At 30.6% G+C, this 13,524-nt stretch overlaps 2 long non-coding RNA genes across 2 annotated transcripts; both read right to left on the bottom strand.

Moving 5' to 3' along the window:
• Positions 1-4,952: 4,952 nt before the first annotated feature.
• On the bottom strand, positions 4,953-6,305 carry LOC131647726 (uncharacterized). The gene is made up of 2 exons (XR_009297922.1): positions 5,308-6,305; positions 4,953-5,207 (listed from the first exon to the last, which is right to left on the bottom strand). It is a non-coding gene; the product is annotated as an uncharacterized LOC131647726 (long non-coding RNA).
• Positions 6,306-12,825: 6,520 nt separating this feature from the next.
• LOC131653369 (uncharacterized) lies at positions 12,826-13,286 on the bottom strand. Its single transcript, XR_009299056.1, has 2 exons — positions 13,172-13,286; positions 12,826-13,066 (listed from the first exon to the last, which is right to left on the bottom strand). It is a non-coding gene; the product is annotated as an uncharacterized LOC131653369 (long non-coding RNA).
• Between the last annotated feature and the right edge of the window lie 238 nt (positions 13,287-13,524).

Genomic DNA, 13,524 nt, shown 5'->3' on the forward strand with positions numbered 1-13,524 from the left:
CTGGCACAGTAAAGGAGATCTCGCTTAGAGGGCTGACCGCGCTAAGCGAGCTATGAAAAACTCTTCTCCTCTGTTTGTGAAGCTCCTAGCACGCTTCAGCTTGGCTAAGCGAGCTTCTGCAGAATTTTTCTACTTTTGCTCCAAAACTGGATATCCGAAGTCGTGCCTTCGACACTTTATTCTTCGAGGCTTGAATATGCATCAATACCTATAAAATGAAGGAAAAAACTATCAAACGACAAATAAAAAAAATCAAAACTCAATTATGTGAATATTTTTACAAAAGTTTTGATTTTATTACAATAACTAAATGAATATAATCGATAAGTGCCACAAATATATACTCAAAATTATGACATTTTGGAACTTATCAATATCTATGTGAAATGTCGACCAGGTATTGGCTGCATGCCAATGCTACCACTAGTCGAACAGTCTCCAATCTTTCTATTGAAACAAATACTTAAGAGTAGTCGAGCCCTGCTTTTTGATGAAACCCTCGAGCTACTAATCTCGCTTTAGGTCTTGCTATCAATCCATCAGCATTGTGTTTCAGTTTGAACACCCATTTTACGTCGATAGCTTTTTTATGTGCTGACAATTCGACTAACTCCCATGTGTTGTTTCTCTCGATTTCCTATAACTCTTCGACCATAGCTAACATCCATTAATGAATTTTTATAGACTCTCTATAGTTGATTGGTATAGCACGTGCAAGTAAACCAAAATGAACTAATTCTTCATCTGGTTTGACGTCATCATCACCAACCACTTCATAGTCTTGAAGTCTTGCTAGAAGAATTAGAGTTCTTTGAGGTCTTTGGTTTGTAGCAGCCACACTTTCTTCGACTTCCACTGTGTCAGGAATGTTGGAAATTTCTTCGACTTTGACTTCGACTTGAGTTTTGGCAATTGCATTAACTTCGACTGCAGCATCCGCTTCTTCGAAGTTAGAGCTCATCAATGGCTTGTTGATTGAATTACTTAAATTCCAATCCCAGGCAGAATTTTTATCAACCACAATATCTTGACTCAATACAATATTCGCGTTAAATGGATTGAATAGCCTGTATGCACCAGTCTAATGATATCCTAACAGAATCATCGGTTCACTCTTGTCATCAAGCTTCCTTCTTCTTGTATCAAGAACATGCTTGTAACACATAGAGCCAAACATCTTCAGATGACACACTGATGGTCGTTTTCCACTCCATACTTCTTCAGGAACTTATTCTTCAACTTCATGGTAGGACACCTGTTCAGGATATAAACTGTAGTCAAAACAGCTTCACCCCATAAGGACTTTGGCAAGTTCTTCTGCTTTAGCATGCATCTCGCCATGTTCAATATGGTTTTTTTCCTTCTTTAGGAAATTCCATTATAATGAGGTGTATAAGGAGCAGTTACCTCATGATCAAAACCATGTTTGACACATAGTTCTTCGAACATCTTGGATGTTTATTTGCTACCTCCATCTATTTGTAGAACTTTGATCTTCCTCTCACTCTGGTTTACGACAAGTATCTTGAATCTCTTAAATATGTCAAATACTTCGTCCTTTCTCTTGATCACATAGAGCCACAAATTTCGATTAAAATCATCGATAAACGAAATAAAATATCTGTTTCCACCAAGGGTATGTTCTTCAAATGGACCACATACATCTGAGTGTACCACTTCGAGTATGCAGGATGATTTCATTGGCATAGTCGAAGCAAAATAATTTCTGGATTGCTTTCTGACTAAACAACCTTCACAAAATTTTTCAGGCATCTCAAGACTTGGAATACCAGTAACATATCTTGAGTAATCAGTTGATTGAGTGATCGAAAATTCAAATGTATAAACCTTAAATGCCACAACCAACTATCCTTGTGGTCGACAACAGTTTATATACATTGTACTTCAGCCGAACTAATCATGGTCTTAAACATTATGTTCTTAGACAAAGGAGATTTCAAGACCAAATTATTCTAGGTGTCAAACAATTTTAAAACTCCATCTTTCATGACAATTGAGAAACCTTTCTTGATTAGTTTGCAAACACTTAACAGGTTGCACTTCATTCCAGGTACATAGAGCACAAATTTGATCATAACTTTCCCTTCATTACTCATTTGAAAAACTATGTTGCCAGTACCTTCTGCTTGCAACAAACTATTACCAACAAGGTTTACCTTGCTCTTCTTCGATTCGTCGAAATCTGCCAACCACACCTTTTGACCAATCACGTGATTCGAGCAGCTTGAGTCGAGAAACCAGATCTGGGATTCGACATGGTTATCTACAACTGAGGCCATAAGCACTATACCTTCAGAATCATGTGAATCTTGGCGAGCAAGGTTCTCTCCTTCGTCCTTGCCTTTTTTCGATCCATTGTCTTTCCTGTACCAACAATGTTTAGACAAGTGACCCCCTACTTCTCACAATGATAGCACTGAACACCTTTCTTATCTTCTTTGTCCTTTCGATAGTTTCCTCCTCCTTTTTTCAAGGATTTAGAAGTTCTATCTTCAACGTGCTGCTTGTGAGGGTTCGACCAAGGTTTCTTGCCCTGAGTCTTGCCGAATTTATCTTTAAATTTTTTGGAACCACCATTCTTTTTCCATGACCGAGTCTCCAAAGCTTGTATCGAATCTTGAATTCCTTTCCTTTCGACAATCCTAATCTCATGCGCTTCCAACGAACCAACCAAATCTTCCAATTTTAGGGTTTCAAGTTGATTGAATTCTTGAATAGATACGGTAATATGATCAAAGTGAGAGGTCAACGTATTAATTACCTTCTCAACTATCATCTTATTAGTTAGGGTTTCACCACAATCCTTCATGAGATGGATGAGTTTCTGCACCTTCGACACATACTCTACAACCTTTTCGTCTTCTCTCATCGACAATAATTTATATTGTCGACGCAAGGTCTGCCACTTGACAACCTTGACTTTCTCACCTCTTTCATAATATTTGACATGAATATCCCATGCCTTCTTCGCCGATTCAGCATGAGATTATGTCGAAATTTGCAGTATCGATCGTCGTTTGAATGCAATATGTAGCCTTGCAATCCCTCTTATTGGCTTTATTGAGGGATGTATGTATTTACAGCCAGCGCATGAATTTCGTCGGTAACCACTTCTAGGGTTTCATGAAAGCCAAACAAGGATTGCATCTGTTTTCACCATCAGATCCAATTTTTGTCGTCAAGCATTGAAAGAGAACTCAGAATGCCATTAGTACCATTCATCTTTGTAGCGATTGATTCGTGTTCCCTAGAAACAAGATCTCTGACGTGAAGTTCTCAAGAACAATAATCGGAAGCTCTGATACCAATTTGTTAGTGTGTGATACACTTTTAGTGAGGAGAGAATAGAGAGAATAAAGGAAATAAGGATTGTATTATTGAATTAAATTGTACAGATAATGATACAAAGCTTGACTATTTATATACAAACCTGATTGGGCTTGGGCTTACTGTTTACCGTGATTTCTGGTAAACAACCGCTAGTCTTCCAAATTATTAGATGTATTTTGATAACTTGCGGGGTCGACTAGATTGATCCTAGGACATGTGTCTGAAAGTTTCTATTTTAATGACTGAATTCTTATTTTAAAGAGATATTTCGAAGGTGTAATTAATCTAAAGGAAATACAGTATGTAAAGATGAAATTCGAAGAAAAAGACTTAAAAGGCTTCAATGATGAATGTAAAGAATATGACTCGAAAAAGAAATGTATGTAAATGACTTGAATTTGTAAAACTTAAAGTGATATAAAAGTACAAATGGTGTTACACGTACATTCTCAATGAAACTCTTTCTCTTTTACTTGGTACTTGAGCGATTTTTGAGTGATTTGTACAAAATGAACACCTCTGAATCTTACCTCTAAGAATCCTATTTATACTAATTCGACCCTAACTGTCATACTCTAAGGAAATGTCACGTTGCCCTTTTGCATGTACTTCGATTCCCTAATGCTTCCACGTGTCTTTCTGACTTAATAAATCATTTTTGAAATTTGAAACATTCCCGCTCGCAGTTATGATATGCGAAACAATGTGACTTTGCTAATCGTATCTTCAAAATATTTAAAAATAATCTAAGTCTTTTATTCCTACGACTTCGAAGATATTACAATTCATGCCTTACTTCGACTTATAGAAAATCTTCAACATAAAGAATCTTAAAAATAGCCTTACAAAGCTATTCTTCCTTCGAAGCATAAAGCTCTTAAAACATCTCGTGTCTACTTGTCGAAATCTCCAGCTAACACTTACCCAACTTATATTATATTTGATATTATTACATTAAATTATATTTAATATTATATTAATAATATCAATCCCAATAAAATTTCAACACCACTTAATTTTAAAATATACATTATATATGTTTTTCGACTTCCATATATATATATATATATATATATATATATATATATATATATATATATATATATATATATATATATATATATATATATACATATATATATATATATATATATATTGTATATTTTAATTTATTATAGCGTGTCAATTACGAAATGAAATATTTGTCTATTTGATGCGAATTTAGTGGAAAATCATATTGATTTTAGAATTAGAAGAGATATTGGTGTTATCTTATTGAATTTTAGAGGTGCAATAAAGGTAATTTCTCCTCATTTTATTTATTTTGTTATTTTATTTATTTTGTTATTGTAATTTATTTTTAAATAAAAAATATTAAAGACAGTAGTCTATAACACAAGAAAACCAAGTTTAGTCTACATGATCATATATATATATATATATATATATATATATATATATATATATATATATATATATATATATATATATATATATATATATATATATATATATATATATATATATATATATATATATATATATATATATATATATATATATATATATATATATATATATAACTTGCACAAAATAAAAGATGACAATATTAATACTTTTTCTTGTCTTATTTATTTATATTTTTATTGTCTTAGAATACAATATAACATAAATTCTTGTTTAGATACATTACTTATTCATTCATTCAAAAATCCAAATATCTCTGTCATCTATTTGATTTGTTACTCAAAAATCACGTGGATATCCCACAATACATTTACACATACCACGAATACACGATACTTTGTGCATTTCACACTTTTTACAATCAGAATCATCAAAACATTCGGGACGGGCTATAATGGAAGAAAAAAAAATAGTATTGTTAAATTGAGACTAGAGATTTTATACAAACAAAGAGTAAATTAATAATATTTGAAGAAAATAAAAACTTACCATCAATGGTCTTTGCAATAATAAATAGGAAAAGATATATAAACACGATGTACATAAACTTGAGAATTGCACTCATTTTATTTTTCTCTTTTGATGTGTAGATAGATAGAATAATATTTGATCATTTTATAATGTATAAAGCTTAAGCTCTTCATATAAAAAAATAATTAAACTAATGTCTCCTAAGAGAATTAATAGATTGTATTGTTCCTTAATCATACTTAGTAAATAGGTCACTTAAAATATTGTATAATAATAAGAATCAATATTTGTATCCAATTTAATATTGATTTTTCTGTTAACTTTCCTGATAGAAAAGGAACAATAAATGGTTAGCCCACGAAATATTATAGGTAAGAATAATTAACAATATTCTCTCTTAAATTATAAAAACAAATTAACCTTTTGTACAAAAATCTCTTAAATTGGAGGGCCTCATTTTAAAATATTCTCTCTCACGTGTGCGCGCACGTTTATACATCCATATGGTCAACCACCCATGCACTCACATGCTTTTTTCTCATAAATTAGTAAATTATGATTCTTCCGTCTATTGGCTGGTTTTCAACTTCTTTTTAAACTCTAACATCATAACTTTGTTTCTCATTTTAAATTTTGATTGGTTTTTAATTTTTAAACTTTGATTTCTTGTTGGGGTTAACAAAATTTTATTTTATTGCAAACTTACATTAGATCTGTTAATTCTTTTTAAAACAAGGAGTTTAAGACTATGTTTGGGAGTTTGGAGAGGAGGGAAGGGGAAGGTTTTCGAAAACGAATTTTTAAAAAATTATAAGAAAATATTTGATATTTAAAAAAAATGATTTTGAATAGAATAATAAAAGAGTGTATATCATTACTATATTTTTAATTTTTCGAATATTATAACAATGTAAATTATATTTTTAAAATTTATATAAGCCCTCTAAAACCTTCAAAACCCCTCCTTCAATATAAATTTCAACTTCCCTAAATTAGAAGGTTTTTGGTGTTATAAATAAAAGCAAACCTTCTAAAATCCTCCAATTTAGGCCATTTAGGTTATATTTGCAATTATACTACTAATTTTTTAATATGAAAGCATATAAATTATCCTGTAGACAATTTAGATTATGTTTGAAATTATACTATTAATTTTTATAATGTGAAAGCATATAAAATTATTTTGTCGGCTATTTAGATTATGTTTGCAATTATACTATTGATTTTTTTTAATGTGAAAGCATATAAAATTATCTTTTAGGCCATTTAGATTATGTTTGCAATTATATTATTAATTTTTTAATGTGAAAGATAATAAATTAGATAAAAAATCTATTATGATAATTTAAAATATATAAATTTTAAAAAATAAATATTAATCAATTAAAAAATATTATTTAATACTTCTTTGTAAACTACAATCTATATCTCCACATTCATTGTTAGTCACCAATATCTTCAACTATTTCCTTGAAGTCACCCTTGTTATGGAAACATATAGTTGTCCATGAGAGAAAATTAGTTGTGGCAGATATAATATAACATGTTTGAGTGGATGTTCTTGATATGACAACATATAGCTGTCCATGAGAGAAAATTAGTTGTGGTAGAAAATTCCTAACCCTAAAAACAAAACAGAAACGACGCTCATCTGTTTTGTTTCACGAACATTTTGCTCTTCAATCCGCCCTCTTCAACTGATTTCACTCCTCTCCTTCCTTTCACGGTTTTTTTTGCTCTTCATCCTCTCCCTCTTTAATGGCTTCAAACATAGGTTCACAAAATGTTTTATCAACTGCTTCTACTCCTACTCCTGCAAAAAACTCTCTTGGAATGAAAAGTGACCCATCTTGGGAATACTGTGTTTTAATTGACCTAGCTTCAAGAAAAGTGAAGAGTAAGTTTTGTGAGGGTGAGTTTACTGGAGGTCTGTATCGCTTGAAGCAACATTTGGCTGGAACCAGAAATAATGTTAAACCGTGTGTAGCTGTTCCAGATGACATCAAGAAAATTATGTTGGATAAGGTTTAAAAATTACAAAAGAATTTGCTGAAAAAGTCACAAGATATTAACATTGAAGGTGATAATGTTGTTGCTTCCAATGATGATCTCGAAGTTGCCGATTGTTCGAGTGGAAAAAGGAAAAGTCAGATGGAGATAGCACCTAAGCATATGTTCAAAAGAGGAATCACTTGTACACTAAAAAGGACCACCATCAACGGTAAATTTAAGCAGAATTTGCAGGATGAAGCATGTAAGGATATTGCTCTTTTTTTACAATAATTCTATTCCATTTAATGTTGCAAGGTCTGAAGAGTTTCAAAAAATGTTTGAATCAGCTATAAAACATGGTATAGGATTTAAGCCACCAATCTATCATTAGATTAGGGTGAAGTATTTAGATTATTATTATGGTCAGATTAACAAAGATTTAGAGGGGCATAGGGCTGTTTGGAGGAAGTTAGGATGCACCATAATGACGAATGGTTGGACCGATAGGAGGAGAAGGACTATGTTGAATTTTTTGGTGAATAGTACCAAAGGAACTGTTTTTTAAAAGTTTGTTGATGCATCTGATATAACTAAGATTGCTGATAAAATTTTTAAGATGATAAATGATATTGTTGAAGAGGTAGGAGAAGAAAATGTTGTCTAAGTTGTTACCGACAATGCTGCCAATTACAAAGCATCAGGGGAATTATTGATGGAAAAGAGAACGAAGTTGTATTGGACACCGTGTGCTGCTCATTGCATTGACTTGATGTTGGAAGATTTTGAGAAGAAAATCCCTCTCCACAAAGATACAATTGCCAGGGGTAAAAAGATCACAACTTATATTTATGCAAGAACAAGTCTTATTTCTTTGTTGCATAAGTTTACTAATAATGCTGATTTGATTCAACCTGCAATGACTCGTTTTTCCACTTCTTATTTCACATTGGGATGTTTGAATGACCATCGAGGTGAACTAATTAATATGTTCAATTTGAAAGAGTGGAAGTCTAGCAAAGTTGCAAAGAGTAAAGATGGAATCATTATGGAAGAGATTGTGTTGGATAAGTTGTTTTGTAAGAATGTTTTGAATTGTATGAGGGGTGCTTTCCCACATATTAGAGTGTTGCGTATGGTGGACTCCGATGAGAAACCAGCCATGGGATTTATTTATGAAGAAATGGATCGGGCGAAAGAGAAGATTCATTCAAGCTTTAATGGGATTGCTAAAAGGTAGTTATCTTCCAATTTAATTTTTGTTTTATAATCATACACCTAGTTTGAGTAGTAATTCAAGTATTCTTTCTTTTTTAGCTACAATCCCTTTTGGAAGATAATTGATCAACGGTGAGATAAGCAACTTCATAGGCCATTACATGCTGCAAGCCTTTATTTGAACCCAATCTTGTGTTGTGCTCCGGGATTTACTATTGATAATGAGGTTACGAATGACATGTATGAATGTTTGGCTAGAATGGTGGAAGATCCAGAAAAAAGAGGCATCATTGATCTTAACTTGAGGATTTCAAAGGTAAAGTTGGATCTTTTGGTAGTGAATTTGCTACACTTTCACTTCAAACTAAAACACCAACACAATGGTGGGATTTTTATTGTGGAGGTCATACTGAATTGCAGTGGTTTGCTTTGAGAGTTCTTAGTTTGACATGTAGCTCATCTGGATGTGAAAGGAATTGGAGTGGTTTTGAGAGGGTAAGTTTTCAAATTAATTGAACAATTGTATTATAAATATCTATTGTGTTTTAATCATTTATATTATATAATCATTTAGGTTCACACGAAGAATTAAAGCAAAACATGATGAATAAGGTAGTTTTTGTGATGACTAACTCCAAATTGGGGAAAAAGAAGAACAAGAGAAAGAGTGCTAATTATGAGGTTGATGAAATTGATTATAAAAATGAACTGGAAGAATGGATCGCAAATGTGGAAGATAATGAAGATGATGAAGATACTACACTTGATGTTGGAGAAGATACTAGTGGTATTATTGGTGATGATTTAGATGTTCCTTCCATTGTTGAAGATTATGCCATTGGAGTGAAAGAGAATGAGGATGAGGATGAGGATGAGGAGGAATATTTATATGACTATCATGATATAGGAATGCATAATATTTTAGATGATTAGACTTATCAGTTATATTTATGTTTTTTGAGCTACTTATTTTGAACTTGAACTTTTAAGCTTATTATTTTATGAAATGATGGTTATGAATTATTAATTAAATTAGTTGAAAGTTGTGATTTATAAGTTATTTTGTTTATGTATTATAATTTTCATGTTTTTGTTCATGTGAATTTACCATTTTGCCCTTTAGTAAGATCTTAAGTGTCGTGCTACGATCCTTGCTTTACGATTTTTCACAGGCTGTCCGATCCTACTTAAGATCCCGTGCTTGACTACCTTGGTAATAATTTTCCAGACTCATTTGATTGTGGAAATCTTGTTTTGGGTCAGTTTATTGACTCTTGTCAATGAAAACTTCAACTTGACCCTTGTCTTTTGGTAATATTATTGTTACTAATATTTAGATAAATGTTATTTTTTGTTGTTAAATTCAAACATAATTTAGGACTCTAATAAAACTCTTATGCATATTGAATTGGTCTTGTGTTCTATGTTGCAGGTGCTACATGCTGAAGGAAATTTTATGGATAAATATGTTAAGAGGTAATGCTCATTCACATTCATATCTCTCTCTTTTCTTAAAAAAAAGGCTTATTATATAAGTACTTATGCATATTCTATCTCGATAACAAAATAAAATAAAGAATTGTTTTCATATAATATAGGCTATTAATCTGAAGCATGGATACTTCTAAAATAGTGAAATACCGGTACCGGGTACACGTACCGTACTCGGGGTACTTCATTTTTTCTCATTATTTCGTTTTGAGTGAAATTTGTGATTTTATCGAATATCAATATAGTATATTTATGTATTTTAATTTCTTGCTTATAGTACCTTAACATTATTTTTCTTTTTTAAAACTTTTGTAGTATAACTTTATTATTTATTAACTATTCTAGAGAGCTTATGAAAGTAAATGAAAACAACTTATAAATATGTCATATGTTATGGTCATTGGTACAAGAACTTGATTGATTAGAGATTGTAGGAAACTAAGATGAACTTATATCTTATCAGTAATGCGTACGACTGATTGACACATAGTTTAGTTGATTGACACATAGTTTAGTTTGGGCCATCATCCATTAGAGTGAAGAATTTTTGTTAAAAGTTTGACCTATGATTCATTTAATAATAGTTGCATGTGTGATTCATGTAGTTGATAATTTCTGTGCATTTTCTAATCATAATTACAAAGTTATTCACTTTTTGCAGAAATTAAAAGAAGAGTCGTATAAATTTTATTGCAGTTGTTATTGTCGAAGAGCTATTGAAGTAAGTACTTGTTATGTATCATCTTGTCATGTTTGAACATTTAAATTGTGTTAAACATTTATAGTTCTTGTACATTTAGGACTGCTCATGATTTGATAGGCTTTAACTTATGATGCAATGTCTTAGTTTATTGTGTTGTTATGCCAATTGATAAATCAAGGATTGAGTGATTATCATTGATTATTTGTATTTTATGTAGGAAAAAATTGACAGTCATTTAAATCAAAACCTTAAGGCTTCTTGTGAAATTTCTTCAAATGATATTGTTGGAAAGGTATTAGGAAGAGAGCATCATGCCCGTGTTCGAGCAATGGACATCGGAGTGGTTCCTACTATTGTTTTTAAACATACCACTATAACACTTTGTGGTATGGATTTTGGTTTTTCAAGTAAAAATAGCTTAATATTTTGCGATACCTATATCAAATATTTAAAGTTACTATACAATTTTTATAAAGCTAAACAATTGTATAGGCATATAAATTTAATTTTTGGGTCTTTTAATATATGTTCTCCAATTTTGTTTACAAGAATGTATAAATGTAAATTTATCATACATATTTTAATTTACTTTTAGTGTGGTGTTAAATTATTACAATTTAAATTTATTTTAGCCTATTTTAAAGAAATATTTTGGAATTAACATGAAAATTATGGCAGTTTATAGAATGCAAATATTATAAGTAAACTGGGGCATTTTAAAGTGACGTAATTTTCAGTATATTACGACCGCTATAACCGACGTAATTGAAAGATATTTGTTTAATAAGTGAAATATATGGTATTTAAAACTGCCACTATTTTCAAACAAAAACCGCCAATTTAAAATCGGTATAATACGGAGGTTAGCACGGCGTTTATATTAAACCGCCATTATTTTTCTTGCAGCAATCAAAATTAGGGGGTTTTTAAAAACAACATAATTGTAAATTGTGGCGGTTCTAACGCCCACAGTTTTCATGAATTAACCGCCATAATTTACTTCTTTTTTTTTGTAGTTAAGCTCTGAATATTTTGGAGACAAGGTTCTAAAGACTTTGTTTCAGCATTTGATCCTTCTAAACATGCTTCACCAATCTACATTCTGAAGCCTCTGAAGATTAGAAGATAAGATTAATGTTTTTTTTTGCGTAGGACAAATAGTACACGGTACAAATAAAATGTTCCTCCCCTATGCATGTTTAGCGGCATAAAGATTATACTTTTGTACAATGTTTCTACCACTCACTGCTGACCGTTATGAGAAAAACAACTAAGAGATTATGCAATTCCATCTTCACACTTCAACGAATATTTTGATGGCTATATAATAAAGACTTGGAAGATTGCAACATTGACGGATTAGTGAACAAACAAACAAATTTTTGAATACACTCAAACTATGTTCAATTGAAAAGTTGTAAAAAAGCAAGGAACTTTTGTTCATTAACTTGCTCAACATTATTGTGTTATCTTGTATTTGATTTGTGTAATATGCTTTCAAGAAGCATCTTGTAAATATGCATTCTTTGTATTTCAATTTGTAAGTTTATTGTGTTCCTTGAGTGATTAGGGTATAGTCATAATTTCTCAAGAAGACATTGACAAGTAGTCTTCGTGGTGTCTGTAATGAGGTTGATTACAATGGATTAAGTCATTGTTGATAAGGCAAAATCACATTGGTGGATAGATCGGAGTAGCTTCGTTAACAGTGAATCAAGATAAAAATATCTTTTTCTTTATTTTATTTTTATCCTTTGCTCCTCTTTATTTGTCTTGATTAAGCAAAAAATTTAAATCTTGAAACCCAATCCAAACCAACATTTTTTTGTGTTTCCCTTTACCTTCAAAGTTTATTGTACTTAACTTTATGTATTTTGGAGACATAATTGTAGTAACTTTTGTACTTTACTATACTCAATTTGAATCTATATTATGTGATGTATCAATATCAATTAAGTGATGTTCTAATTATGAATAGTTTTATATTATCATTCAATAAAAAATTACTAATAACATGTTATTTCATCAAAATAATTTTAAAATATATTTAAGCTTGTTTAAAAAAAATACACATCAATGATTTGCATAAAATAGAAGTCACATAGATACTTCTTCAACTAAAAAATAAAAGATCATATAAATAATATTTTTTGTTATTTTATTTATTTATTTATTTATTGTCTTAGAATATAATATACTCATAGATCTTTTTCAGGTACAATATTTATTTATCCCTTCAAAGCATCTTTGTCATTGGTTTAAGTACGGTAACACATCTACAGAAGCCATTCAAACAGTTGCTTACCTCATGTAGAACGCAATTGCAATCAGAATCTTGTTCACAAATCGTAAGATCGTGTTCACAATTCTTCATTCCTATGATAAAAAAGATAGTAAATTTGTATTGTTAAAATGAGACAAAATATTTTCTGTTCAAACAAATAAGTAAATAAAATAAAACTTGAAGAAAAAACAGCTCACCATCACTAATACCCTTTGATGCAACAAAAAATAAGAAAAGAAATATACATACAACGTATAACTTGAGAATTACAGTCATTTTTTATTACCTTTTTATGTGATAGGTAGAATAATATTTGATCTATTTATAATGTATAAAACTTAAGCAACCCATATAAAAAAAATTAATAAAATTTATGTCGCTTGGATGACTTAATTGGTTGTATTGTTTTTTAATCACACTTAGTAAATTTGTCACGTAAAATATTATCTAATAATAAGAATTCAATATTTTAAACTAATTTATAAATTTTTAAGCTTTCATGATAAGAAAGGGACAATAATTTATTTGTAAAACCAAAAGAAATTTATAC

This window comes from Vicia villosa, linkage group LG2 (genome assembly GCF_029867415.1).
Source record: "Vicia villosa cultivar HV-30 ecotype Madison, WI linkage group LG2, Vvil1.0, whole genome shotgun sequence".
NCBI classification, from domain to species: Eukaryota; Viridiplantae; Streptophyta; class Magnoliopsida; order Fabales; family Fabaceae; genus Vicia; species Vicia villosa.